The sequence below is a fragment of the Somniosus microcephalus genome, chromosome 25 (assembly GCF_052327205.1).
Source record: "Somniosus microcephalus isolate GS21.2 chromosome 25, FLI_Smic_1.0, whole genome shotgun sequence".
In the NCBI taxonomy this organism is placed as follows: Eukaryota; Metazoa; Chordata; class Chondrichthyes; order Squaliformes; family Somniosidae; genus Somniosus; species Somniosus microcephalus.
In genome coordinates, this window is record NC_141011.1 from 23823937 (window position 1) to 23838120 (window position 14184).

At 46.6% G+C, this 14184-nt stretch overlaps 1 protein-coding gene across 1 annotated transcript in view; it reads left to right on the forward strand.

Annotated features, from left to right (window-relative positions):
- Window positions 1-695: 695 nt before the first annotated feature.
- LOC147100540 (zinc finger protein 362-like) overlaps window positions 696-14184 on the forward strand; it is a 109118-nt gene continuing 95629 nt past the window's right edge. Inside the window, exon 1 of the mRNA XM_085966890.1 lies at window positions 696-861. The gene's annotated coding sequence lies outside the window, so the exon portion shown is untranslated. The remainder of the gene's footprint in view (window positions 862-14184) is intronic.

Here is a 14184-nt window from a genome sequence, read left to right on the forward strand (position 1 = left end):
CGTGTTCAAACCCCTCTATGGTCTCGCCCTCCCTATCTCTGTAACCTCCTCCAGCTCTCCAAGAACTCTGCATTCCTCCAAATCTGGCCTTTTGTCCATTCCCCCACTTCCTTTACCTTACCATTGATGCCCGTGCCTTCAGCGGCCTGGGCCCTAACATCGGAATTCCCACTCTGATTCTCTCTCCTCCTTTAAGACCCTCCTTAACACTTAACCTCTGTGGCCAAGCGTTCGGTCATCTATCCTAATGTCTCCTTCTTTTGGCTCAGTGTCCATTTCTGTCTGATTGCGCTCATGTGAAGCGTTTTGGGGCATTTTACTACGTTAAAAGGTGCTATATAAATGCAAGTTGTTATTGAAAGCTTCCCCTGAACCAGCACTCTGTAAACTTCATTACTGCAGAGCGTATTTCAGAAGGCAAATGTTTGTCTTGAGTGAAAGGGTTTTAATGCCCCAGGAATTATTATTAGATATAAAATAGTGCACTCAGTAAAATCATGGGTTGTGAAACAAAATTAGTTTTAAAGAAAAAACACTGCAAGATGATGCTTCAAAAGCTATGGAGTCACTTTCTAGGTTACAGCCCTGTGAACATTATTCAAGTCCTATATAGAACAGATCAATGCAGTGTTCAAATAATAAGCATTATTATAGTCAGCTTTGAGTGTGAGGGAGTAAAATATCGTGGTACAAAGCTACTTTCCGTGTGCTGCTTTCCCAGCCCCAGACCCCCTCACTGCCTGCAGTAACCAGAAGTGAATAGCAGGCGACCCGGAAGATGAGATCTTCCTGAAACAAGCCCGAAGATCATCGCAACCCTTTTATTATTTTTTTTTTTTAAAAAGACCCTTTGCAAGCAAGGTCTGTATGCAATGCTCTGATTTCAAAAACTTCGTTCGCTGCGCTCAAGTGCAGCCGATGCTTGTTGCTGCAATGGCGAGATTAAAGGCCAGGAGACGAGGCTTTGCTCTCTGCAAAGTGTTTGCAGATCTTTGGCTTTTTTTGTGTGTGTGTGTGTGTGCATTCAAATGCAATGCAAGGCATGCGTATTGTAGGAAGTGTTCAAGCGTCTGAATTTTTTTTGCTGTGTTGTGTGTTGTGTGCCGGGCGATTCAAACCCTTGGCAATTCTTAAATCGCAACGTAAACAATGAATCATCAGACATGCAAATGTTCTCGTTGATCTCGGCAGATCGCTGGGGTTTTTTTTTGTTTCATTACTTTGGAACCTGCAAAATATGGCGACTCTATGTCCTTTTTTTTTAAACACTGGCTGCCATTTTTGTTTTTTTTTTCTTTTGTCGCTTTTTTTTTAAAATATTTTTTTCCCTTAAAAAAAAACTCCCAGACAGTCTGAGAATGTGGGAGAGGCGAGCGAGAGCATAAGGGCAGCCGCAGCAATCTCTGCAATATAATAATACGGCTTTTTCTTTTTTTTTGTTGTTGCAAAGTTTCAAAAAACATTTTACATTTTTTTTTGGAAAAAAAAATCAATTTTGTCAATTGCAAATCTTTTTAGAGCGTGAAACAGACATCCTGAATTTTAGCGCCTTTACACAATAAGGAAATAATCCTTTGGAATGATGTTTAAGAACTGTCACTAATAGGTTTTGCATTAAGTTTTTTTTTCCAAGTTGTGAAATTTAAATCTTAGCTTTGGTTTGCTAGATTAAAGTTTCTTGTGAGGTTTTTTTTGGTTATATGTTCAGAAGTTTTTTGCATTAATGGAATGAATTTTTAAAAAAAATTTGATTCAACTCTTGTCAATGCATCTGTTTTGAAAAGAGAAATTGCAACTTTTAAATCCACTATGTTCATCTTAATGGGATAATTAATATGTTAAGCGAAAAGCGAGGATTACATTGCATAAAATAACAAGTCGTTGGGACTGATGGGGAAATATGCAGAATGCACCACCCGATGGGAATATTCGCTGAAGTTATTGGGGAGAAAAACAGATTATGTCAGAAATTTAAGAAGAAAATTGCATTTTTATTTGCTGATTCTGAAACGCCGCTGGCAGAGCGATGGTAGCTGCTGTGTTGATGTTCACTGCTGTGTTGGTTGATTGATTGATGGGTGGAAGGGTTCTGGCTGCGCTGGGCCAGGCGCTCCCAGGTTGTCCTCCTGCTGTGTCCCCACTCACTGCCAGGGAACTGTGGGCAGCAGCGCACGGGAACTGCCCCATGAGGCCGGCTGAAAGGGCCGCACGGTCTGTCTGGCTGAGGAGCTTGTCTGTGACTCTGTACAGGTGCTCATTCCTGATTTTGGGTGGATGGTCATTCTGGAGAAATGATTCAGCAGGACGGTGCTCAGTTTGGTTAGGTGATCTCTGGACAGGTGGTCAGTGTCTAGTCCGGAGACATGACCTCTCTGGGCAGGCAAGTGGTCAGTGTCAAGTCAGGACTGGTCTCTCTGGACATGATGGCTGGGCAGGTGGCCAATTTCTCGTCTGGACAGGTGATGGCTGGACAGGTGGTCAGTTTCTAGTCCGGACATGTGACCTAGTTGGACAGATAAGGCGATGGCTTTGCCCCTTCCTATCTCTGTAATCTCCTCCAGCGCCCCCCGCCCCCCCGAAATATCTGCGCTTCTCTAATTCTGCCTTCTTGAGCATCCCTGATTATAATCAATCGCTCAATCATCGGTGGCCATGCCTTCTGTTGCCTGGGCCCTAAGCTCTGGAATTCCCTCCCTAAACCTCTCCTCCTCTCCACATCTCTTTCCTCCTTTAAGACGCTCCTTAAAACCTACCTCTTTGACCAAGCTTTTGGTCATCTGCCCTAATTTTTCCTTATGTGGCTCGGTGTCAAATTGTTTGTCTGATAACCCTCCTGTGAAGTGCGTTGGGGTGTTTTACTACGTTAAAGGCGCTATATAAATACAAGTTGTTGTTGTGACCTATCGGAGCACCCAGTGGCATTGACTCCTTTCTGGAGTCTTCCTGTGCCGTGTGGTGTAGTTGGGCCAATAATGTAGAACGTTTGAAAGCAAGTGCTGTAGATTTTCAGCATTTTAAAAAATTCATTGATGGGATGTGGGCGTCGCTGGCTAGGCCTGCATTTAGTGCCCATCCCTAATTGCCCTTGAGAAGATTGTGGTGAGCCGCCGCCTTGAACCACTGCAGTCCATATGGCGTAGGTACACCCACAATGCTGTTAGGAAGGGAGTTCCAGGATTTTGGCCCAGCGACAGTGAAGGAACGGCGATACAGGTCCAAGTCAGGATGGTGTGTGGCTTGGAGGGGAACTTGTAGGTGGTGATGTTCCCATGCGTCTGCTGCCCTTGTCCTTCTAAGTGGTAGAGGTCGCGGGTTTGGAAGGTGCTGTTGAAGGAGCTTTGGCGAGTTGCTGCAGTGCATCTTGTAGATGGTACACACTGCAGCCACAGTGCGCCGGTGGTGGAGGGAGTGAATGTTGAAGGTGGTGAATGGGCTGCCAATCAAGCGGGCTGCTTTATCCTGAATGGTGTCGAGCTTCTTGAGTGTTGTTGGAGCTGCACTCATCCAGGCAAGTGGAGAGTATTCCATCACACTCCTGACTTGTGCCTTGTAGATGGTGGAAAGGCTTGCCGGGTTATCAGCTCCACTGAAAGAGAGAGAGAAATACTCTTTCTTGAGTGTTTACAGTCACGGTGGCATAGTGGTTAGCACTGTTGCCTCACAGCGCCAGTGGACCCGGGTTCGAATCCGGCCTCGGGTGACTGTCTGTGTGGAGTTTGCACATTCTCCCCGTGTTTGCGTGGGTTTCCTCCGGGTGCTTCGGTTTCCTCCCACAGTCCAAAGATGTGCGGGTTAGGTTGATTGGCTATGATAAATTGACCCTTAGTGTTCGGGGGATTAAATACGTGGGGTTACGGGGATAGGGTGGGATATGTGTTGGTGTAGGGGTTACGGGGATCGGGTGGAATATGTGTCGGTGCAGGCTCGATGGGCCAAAATGGCCTCTATCTGCACTGTGGGGTTTCTGTGATTCTGTATAGAACTGTTGAAATTAACTGCAGGCTTGTGATCAGGCTAAATGGGAGATTTCAGAAATTATTTTAATATTATCCATAACAATGAGTACAATATATGGAATTAAAAATGTTTGCCTTATTTCCTGCAGTTTTATCTTTTGTGTTTCATCCACTCCCTCCTCCAATGCTCTCATCTCTTGACCTGAAGGTCCAGCTCACACTGCTTCACAGTTTCATGGGTGTTAACTCTGGTAATTAGCACAATTGACCGTTGGTTGGGTTTCACAGTCTGTTAAGCGCACAGGTGAATCAGTTATTTTAAACAGTTAATTAGTGCAGTAAAATAATGCACGTTGGAATTTTACAAAAGAACGTATTAACTGGTGGACGACCAGAAGAAATGTCATCCCTGTGTGTAAGCAGGATATTCCACCATGGGGACATCACTGCACAGCCTGAACCTCTCCTCGCCCAACATCCCCCTAGGCACCTTTTTCCAGGAGTCGTCACTGGACAACAATCAGCAGACAGGAGTTCTCAAAGGCTCAGCCATTCATGCATGTTGCTGAAACCTTGTTTATGTGGAGTTGGTGGGGGGGAATGAAAGTTTAACCTTGGATCGTCTCGAACACACCTACCTTGTCTCCAAGCTCATCCACCCTCTATGCTAAAACCTCGGATGTTGTGTTACTTTAAATGGAGCAGCGAGGTGGTGGGGGGCGAACCCAAGGCTGAGCGCTGAGACACCAGGCCTCAGTGATGAAACATCAGGAAAATGGCCTTGATTGGGAGGCCAACACTAGTGAGGCCGAGGTTTTTAATTATTTATCAAACATTGAGAAACAGTGGGGGATTTATTTCTTCAACACACAGCCAAGTCTTGTCCTGGAATGTTAATCAACCGCAACAGTAGGAGAGCAGACACGGATTAAAACAGGGAAAAGGTCAATTTAGAATCAATTCTTCTTCAGACAAAGAGCGATAAACACACAAAATAGACTTCCAGGTTGGGTATTGGTGGCAAAGACCCTGCAATCCTTTTAAGAAAGAGTCGGCTGCTGTGATGAGGACTGTAGGTTCTGTCTGGACGGATGGGCTGAATGACCTTCCTAATTTGCATAAATCTTGCTATACAGGATTAAAATTTATGGACAGGTACTAAGAGGTTGATTTCTCGAACATCTTTCCTACTGCCAGCTATGAGGTAAATATTCCAAGATTTCCTCATTTTGAATGAACATAATGTTCCATTCGAATTTCCTCTCCAATTTATTCCTTGACTTGGAGGCCAGCAATACATAGAAATCATAGATTGATACAGCATAGGAGGGCATTCGGCCCATCGTGCCTGTGCCCACTCTTTGGTAGAGCTCTCCAATTAGTCCCACACCCCTGCTCTTTCCCCATAGCTCTGCATATGTTTTCCCATCATTTATCCAATTCCCTTTTGAAAGTTACTATTGAATCTGCTTCCACCGCCCTTTCAGGCAGCGCGTTCCAGATCATCATAACTCGCTACGCACCTGGTTCTTTTGCCAATCGCCTTGGATCTGTGTCCTCTGGTTACCGACCTTTCTGCCATCGGAAACAGTTTCTCCTTATTTACTCTATCAAAACTGTTTATGATTTTGAACACCTCTATCAGATCTCCTAATCTCCTCTGCTCTAATGAGAACAATCCCAGCTTCTCCAGTCTCTCCACAGTCCCTCATCCCTGGTACCATTCTAGTAAATCTCTTCCGCACCCTCTCTGAGGTCTTGACATCCTTCCTAAAGTGTGGGCTCAGAGTTGAGTTGAATGCAGTACTCCATTTGAGGCCTAACCAGTGTTTTATAAAGGTATAGCATAACTTCCTTGCTTTTGTATTCTATATTTATAAGCCAAGGATCCCGTATGCCTTCTTTAACAGCCTTCTCAACTTGTCTTGCCACCTTCAGAGATTTGTGTACATACACCCGCAGGTCTCTGTTCCTGCAGCCCTTTTAAAATTGTACCATTTAGTTTATGATGACCTCCTGTTTTTTTCTGCCTTTGAGACAGCTAATTGAAAATGCACACGACCAGCCTGGGTGGCATGGCTGCTGAATTAATCTCTACCTTGCTTCTCAACATTTTCCCTTGACTGTACATTTCAAGATCAGGAAGTTGCCAGCCAGGGACCTAACCTCGTGTTCATCCATATCTGTGACATGTTGCATCGGAGCCTGAGCCTTTCCGTTAGGCCACTGTTGAAATGCTTTGACACTGCACTTTCAAAGCACTTTTCTCATTCAATGTGCTAACCAGACAGTCTTCCTGTTTGGTCTTGGGGGGCAAGACTTAACCTGGCTGTTCTGTCTCCAATGCAATTCAGATAAGATTCTATGGGGGAAAAATTCGGTATCGCCCCGTTTGGGGCGCCATTATCGGCCGTGCGCAAAGTTTAGCGCCTGGTGCTAGTTATCGCCTCTGACAGCAAACTTGGCTTTTATCGCCCCTGGATGTGATTGGAGCGCTAAATCAGGCGCTTCACACCTGTCTTAAGGCGCAAAGGCCGAGGAGTGAGGCGCTACCTCAGAGCGCTAGCGAAGCAAGGAAGGGCAAATCAAAATAAACCTGCGAAGTGCTGCTCAGTACCCAAAACTCCTTCACACAGCGTTGAATCTCTCCAGAAGTCTCTCTCTCTCTCTCTCAGAATGCGTGGTGCAAAAATGTCACCGTTAAAAAAAGGCAGGAAGCGGTTGCCTTTAAATAGCGCTCCCCCAGTCCCTTCCTGACAGCATAACGCTCCCCTCAACCTGTCGTTGCTAGCGGCAGGCGGTAAGGCAGGGGGCGCCACTCAATATCTGGTCCGGGGCGCTAACGTGGCGTTGCGCACTCGACTGATGTCACGATCCGCCGGCGCAGGAGATCGTGGCAGTAGTGTTTAGTGCCGCCGCAAAATGTCTAGTTAATTTCGCGAGTGGCACAATCATCGCCGCGCCCGGGCGCTAGTTGCTTTGCGCCCCAATTGGCGCCCTCTTAAGGCGCTAACGGGAGGCGCAAACAACTGAATTTTCCCCCCTATCTGTCTAAGGTAAAGACGACACGTAAATATTTTATTTTTTAAATGGCCTTTAGGTTTCTCCCTTCTGCTCAATTATGCTGGTTTATGGTTTCACAGGATGTTGGCTACCATTCTGTATCTGACCCAAGGGGTCACTCTTCATGTGTAAGCCTAGGTGTTGAGTGTTGGCTGGGTACTCAACAATGAGGTAGTGAGGAAATCACGACCTAACCAGTCGTGATATCCAGACATACTCACTCTCCACCACCTGCTCCATCTCCATTATTCCTTTATTTCTGATGTTTTGATTAGTTATTGAAACATTACAGATACCGAACAGGGCCTGAAATAAATTAAACTCATCCCGCAGCCTACCTCTAAACCGAGTGGGCCAATCAACATCAGTGTTCTGGAGCAGCCTCCCTTTGGGGCAAATTGGGAATCCCCTCTCCCTAACATCATCCAGAACATCTTCTCTACCTCTCTACAATCCAACTAGCCACCACGGCAAAGGTTCAAGGTGCCCAGATTGGATAACCCATCAAGCCTGTCACCACACACCCGCCGCACAGCAAACCACCAGAAGTCATGCTTTGTTATAGATGCAAACCAATTTTTAAGAAGAGTAAGCCAGCCAGCGACCGAGAGCCTGAAAGTTACAAGCAATTTATTGACTTCTAATTGACCTGATCAGTTTACAAACCGCGAGTATTTGAGTAGTGACCTTTATAGGGACAGGGTCAGGTTAGCAGCACAATATCACAATCTTGCTGCAGACCACAGACCCCCTCGTGCAACACCTCAGGCAATGCGCTATTAATAATGCCTATCCTGCCAATGGATTTGTAGGATCTTGCGGAGGCAGCATTGGTGGTACCTCTCCAGTGCTTTGAGGTGCCTGCTGTACATGGTCCATGTCTCTGAGGCATACAGCAGGGCGGGTATCACTGCTGCCTTGTAGACCATGAGCTTAGTGCCGGGTTTGAGGTCCTGGTCTTCAAACACTCTCTGGAGCAAGCGGAAGCCAAGCGCAGGCAGCGCAAGGAGCGCACGTCAACCCAAGCACCCCACCCACCCGCCCCTTCAACCACCGTCTGCCCCACCTGTGACAGAGACTGTAGGTCCCGCATTGGACTCATCAGTCACCTGCGAACTCATTTTTAATGTGGAAGCAAGTCATCCTCGGTTCCAAGGGACTGCCTAAGAAGAAGATTAATAAAAAGACTGGTTTGCATGGTATTGTCTCCTGCCACTAGGTGTCAGTAGTACATTTAGTAAGTGCTATTCCAGTTCCAAAGTTTGTTTGAAAACTCCTAGGGACGAATGCACCAACTGTTTCTCCATTTTGACTCGTTAACTCTGAACTTGAACTCTGAATTTGAGTCTGAATGGTCTTCTAATTAATCTTAAATGCAACAGACAGCTCAAGTCATTTATGGAAATATTTTTGATTTCAGCTGGATTTTTCAATTTTCTACATGTTGCGAACTGTTAAAGAAAATTTGGAGTGGGAAGATGACGAGAGTCATGACTAGGTAGAAGTTGTACTGTAGCAGGGTGGGATGATTTGTGCAGCCATAAATTACATTGTGTTGAAGGAAATGAGTATTTGTAAGACAAATTTCAATGTGACGCTATGTATTTGATGTAATAGTACCTTACAAGAATGTACAGGGCCAGAGGACACCACTGATCGATCTGATCAGTCCCGAAGTTTGATACATAGATAGAAGCTTCTAATATAAAATTTACCTGATTATACATCATCAGTAGTAAATAGTTCAGCCTTCCAGCATATGTTACATCCTGCTAATATGCTGACACTCCATTGCAGTACTGAAGGAGTGCTGTGTCGTTGGAGGGCCCATCTTTTAGAAACATAGAAAAAATAGGAGCAGGAGTAGGCCATTCGGCCCTTCGAGCCTGCTCTGCCATTCAATATGATCGTGGCTGATCCTCTATCTCAATACCATATTCCTGCTCTCTCCCGATACCCCTTGATGCCTTTTGTGTCTAGAAATCTATCTCTTTCTTAAATATATTCAGTGACTTGGCCTTCACAGCCTTCTGTGGTAGAGAATTCCACAGGTTCACCACCCTCCGAGTGAAGAAATTTCTCCTCATCTCAGTCCTAAATGTCCTACCCCGTATCCTGAGACTGTGACCCCTCGTTCTAGACCCCCCAGCCAGGGGAAACATCCTCCCTGCATCCAGTCTATCCAGCCCTGTCAGAATTTTATACGTTTCAATGAGATCCCCTCTCATTCTTCTAAACTCTAGTGAATACAGGCCTAGTCGACCCAATCTCTCCTCATACGACAGTCCTGCCATCCCAGGAATCAGTCTGGTGAACCTTCGCTGTACTCCCTCTATGACAAGTATATCCTTTCTTAGGTAAGGAGACCAAAACTGCATACAGTACTCCAGGTGTGGTCTCACCAAGGCCCTGTATAACTGTAGTAAGACATTCTTGCTCCTGTACTCAAATCCTCTTGCAATGAAGGCCAACATACCATTTGCCTTCCTAACTGCTTGCTGCACCTGCATGTTGGCTTTCAGTGACTGGTGTAGAAGGACACCCAGGTCCCTTTGTACGTCAACATTTCCCAATCTATCACCATTTAAATAATACTCTGCCTTTCTGTTTTTCCTACCGAAGTGGATAACTTCACATTTATCCACGTTATACTGCATCTGCCATGTATTTGCCCACTCACTCAACTTGTCTAAATCGCCTTGGAGCCTCTTTGCATCCTCCTCACAACTCACAATCCCACCTAGTTTCGTGTCATCAACAAACTTGGAAATATTGCATTTGGTTCCCTCATCCAAATCATTGATATATATTGTGAATAGCTGGGGCCCAAGCACTGATACCTGCGGTACCCCACCAGTCACCGCCTGCCACCCCTGAATGAGATGTTGAACTGAGGCCTTGTCTGCCTGTTCAGGTGGGCCCAAAAAGCTCCACATGCCACTCTCAGAGAAGAGCAAGGTGTTCTCTGGTGTCTTGGCCAACATTCTTCCTTCAAACAGCACTGCCAGAAACAGATCAACAGGTCATCCGTCTCAGTTGCTGTTTATTGCTGTGTACAGATTGGTTGCTGCATTTGCCTACATAGTAACACTTACTGCACTTCCAAACTAATTGATTGGATGTGAAGTGATTTGGGCCATTGAGGCCATGATGTGGCACTATATAAATGCAAGTTCTTTTTTTTTCCTTTCTGCTTTACTATCTTGCTGCTGAATTTCAGGTGAGAAAGTCAGGCGCTTGGACAAGCAGGATAAATAAATGGCTTGAGCCCTCATTTGCTGAGTGTGTTTTGCTCTTCAAGGTGACGGAATTTAGAGCTGGGGAATTGGAACATTTCGGGGGGGAGAAATTGGGTATCGGCCATTTTGGGGCGCTAATATTGACCGGGCGCAAAGTTTAGCGCCCGGTGCTAATTATCGTCTCCGACTGCAAAATTCGTCTCTATTGCCCCCTAGAGGTGATTTGAGCACGAAATCAGGCACTACACACCTCTCTTAAGGCGCTAACGTCAGGGAGCGAGGCGCTACCTCAGAACGTTACCGAAGCTCAGGCGATGTCCGTTACCATGGAAGCCAGACAGACTGGCGCCGCCCAGTTCTTAAAGGGGAGGGGCCATCTTGCTAGCCAGCCACTCCCTGCTCATTGCAGCCTTGAATCTCGGCCTGGGGAGACCTCAAAGGCAATTGTGTTGGAAGCACTAATGGACAGGCCCAGGGAAAGAACTTGGCGCTTTGGAACCTCAAAAGTGGTGCTGAGGGCCAAAACTCCTTAGGACAGCGTTGAATCTCTCCAGATGTCTCTCTCCCTCTCAACCTGCGTGTACCAAAAATTTTGCCGACAAGAAAAAGCAGGAAGCGCCCGCCTTTAAATAGCGCTCCCCCAGCCCCTTCCCGACTTGAAAACGTCCCCCTCTACCTGTCGTTCCTAGCGGCAGGCGCTAAGGCAAGGGGCGCGACTCAATTTCCGGTCTGGGGCGTTGCACGCTTGCATGATGTCAGGATCTGCGGGTGCAGGAGATCGTGGCGGTAGTGATTAGCACCGCCGCAAAATGACAGGTCAATTTTGTGAGCGGCGCTAAAATCGCCGCGCTCCAGTGCTAAGTTGCTAGCGCCCTGTTAGTGCCCCCCCGGAGGCACTAACAGGGGACGCTAACCAACCGAATCTTTCCCCCTTTACCTTTCCAGTCATTTTCCAAGGTTCTGCTGCCAATGTGAAGCCTTGCTAGATGGGAGAGCACGCTCTGATAGTCAGTGTCCACTCTCCAAAACCTGCCCTTGTCTCACGATGCTTCACGCTGGGAGCAGAGTCTCGCACAACTAACCCTCCAAGCACGCCTAGGTCTGGTATCACACTGACACAGAGTAAAGTTTCTTCTGTTTTACTGCATTGGTGCGTCTTAGCCCCAACGTCAAGAGAAACCAACTGCATCGGCGTGCCACTTCCCACACCAACCGTTCATCTGGCCTCGGAGTAAGATTGTACAAGATTTGAGTTGTGGGGTCACTAGGAACTGGGTTGAGGTTGTCCAAACTCATTTAACATAGGACCTTTACAGCTGGCTGTGGGGAGGTAGGGGGAATTGAGACTCACATCCCATCAATCCGTGCTGGGTTTGAATCCCAATCCCGGTGGTTTGAAGGTCAGCATCTACAGCTGTGCCGCAGACCTCCTCCCTCCATCCTCCCATCAAAATACTTTCTGTTTGTGGAACATTTTATTTGGGAATCCCAGCTGAGACAGCAATCGTACTCCAGCCTTAAACCATCTGAGAGCTTTCCGGTATCGTGACGCCGTGGCAGGGAGGCGTGGGACGGAAATAAAAACAGAAAATGCTGGAAATACTCCGCAGGTCAGGCAGCATCTGTGGAGAGAGAAAAACAGAGAGTTAACGTTTCAGGTCGATGACCCGTCGTCTGAACTGGAAAAAGTTGGAGATGGAACAGGTTTTTAAGCAAAGTGCGGGGGCAGGGAAAGGGGGGAGGGGAGGAAAGAACAAAAGGGAAGGTCTGTGATAGGATGGAAGGCAGGAGAGATTAAGAGACAAAAGGGATGATGGTGCAAGGCCAAAGGAGATGGTAATGGGACGAGTTAAGAAACAAAAGATGGCTCCAGATGAAGTGTAAATGGCAATGGCTGAAAGATCAACAGCTGGCATGTGAGAGAGAGAAAACAAAATGGAAAGATGTGGAACTGATGCGTGTTTCCTGAATTTGTGTCGGATCATCGGATTGTGATTTTTTTGGGTGGAAATGGATATTTCAACAACGTCTGAAAGAGCCCACTGTAGTGTGCAGGAGCCTTGAGCTCTCATGAAGAAGATGGCAGTTCCGTTGCTTAAAATAACTACTGTATTAATTCAAGTGCAAAAACAAAAGGAGAGTTTACTCTTGTGGGTATAATGTAACCCTCCCCATACTGGTGACTGTTTAAAATTCCCACAAGTTCCCCCAATGGCTCAGTGAGTCAGTCTGATCTGCAACTGAGCCTTTCAGACCAGGAAGTTTCCGAGGTGGAATCCCTGCTCTATACTGGAGGATCCGATCTCAGCTCGCGTAGCAGTAAGATGTCTGCAATTGTTGCCTATCTCGCCCCTGGGATAGGGAAGGGCAACATCGCCATCCAGTGGGCTCCTGCCTGAAAGTGCGTGTGTGCAGATGCCGAATGGGGGCTAGGGTCAGACTCAGTGACGAAGTCCTCACAGTCCTTTTGCCTACAACGCTTGCTGTTTAAATTCTCACACAGCACCAACAACACTTGTATTTATATAGCGCCTTTAATGTAGAGAAACGTCCCACGGTGTTGTGAGGAACAACAGATGCCGAGTCGAGGAAGGAGCGATTAGGAGGGGTGACCAAAATCTGGGTCAGCGGTGGGTTCTACGGAGGTTCATACAGGAGAAGAGGGAGGTGGAAGGGTTTAGGGATTAGTGGGCACCTTTGGACACTGCTTTTAAGGAGGCAGTGATGGGTGCCGCGAAGAGCGCATCAGAGAATGCTGAGAGGGGCACAGAGGATAGCCATGGGCGTGTTCATGGGAGATTCAAGCTTGGGACAACGGCAGGAAAGAAAGAAGGCTGAGAAGTAGTGATGGGTCGGGGTAGAGGTGGGGGGTGGGGGATATCTGAGAGGGGAGTGTGGAACAGTGGGTGTGAATCTCTAGGACCGAGAGCAGTGAAGACCAGATAGAAAAGGGGATTAAGGAATAGCTAAGATGGTGATAGTCTGCCAGAACTGTACCCAGTGATGGTCAATGTCTATTGTGCCAGCGGTTTCTATCTTATGGAGGAGGATGAATCATTTGAACACTCATATTTGTCTCATGGACTTTAAATGAAGATACCAAGTGAAATGACTGGTACCTTCCCTCACCTCCCCCCTCCAACCTCTCTATCGCAATCTTTTTTGTCTTTATTTTATCAACACTTTTTTGACCATTGCTCCTCTGAGCTTTAATTTCTTGTCCTTCCTGTGCCCCCAAATGCATACACTCTATTCCTGCACTATGCATCTTTGCTGTGTTGAAATCAAGACTCCTTCCACTGTCTCTTGCCCTAACACATCCCTTCCTAGGACCTCAACTCTCCTTACTTCCACCTATCTTCTCTTCCCCCTACAAGCTACAGGGTTTTTTAAAAAAACTGGAGCTTGGTGTCACTAAATCTATGAACCTTATCTTGCCTTCTCTCCTACTGTCTTCAACCTTGATAGTGTGCTGCATTATGGCCCTGTCCTTCACCTCAATTTCTCAATAGATCAAAGCTCTGCTGTCATCATTCCTACAGGCCTGTGTTCAGATTATAATGTTTTTATCCCAGTAGTGTCAGGCAGGTCAGTGCCATCCCTGTGACACCTCAATGACCTTCCCTGGCACTTAAAGTGCTCGTTTCTAACATTTGAGAACTCATCGAAGGTTTACTGACGTCTGTGGTACAGACACTTCAGCAGGGGTCACATTATGGTAAAGTGCAATGTGCTGAGCCTGTGGGATTTCCCTGCAGTCTCTTCCATCATCATGTTATATAGATTTAAAAAAATATATCACTGTGAGGAAGTGCAGATGATTCAGACTGAGGCAAAAACTCACCCACACAGAGCAGGAAGGTGCCAGGTATGATTCCCGGCCTATGCTGAAATAGGTGTTCTCGGACAGAGCGTTGTTGAAGACT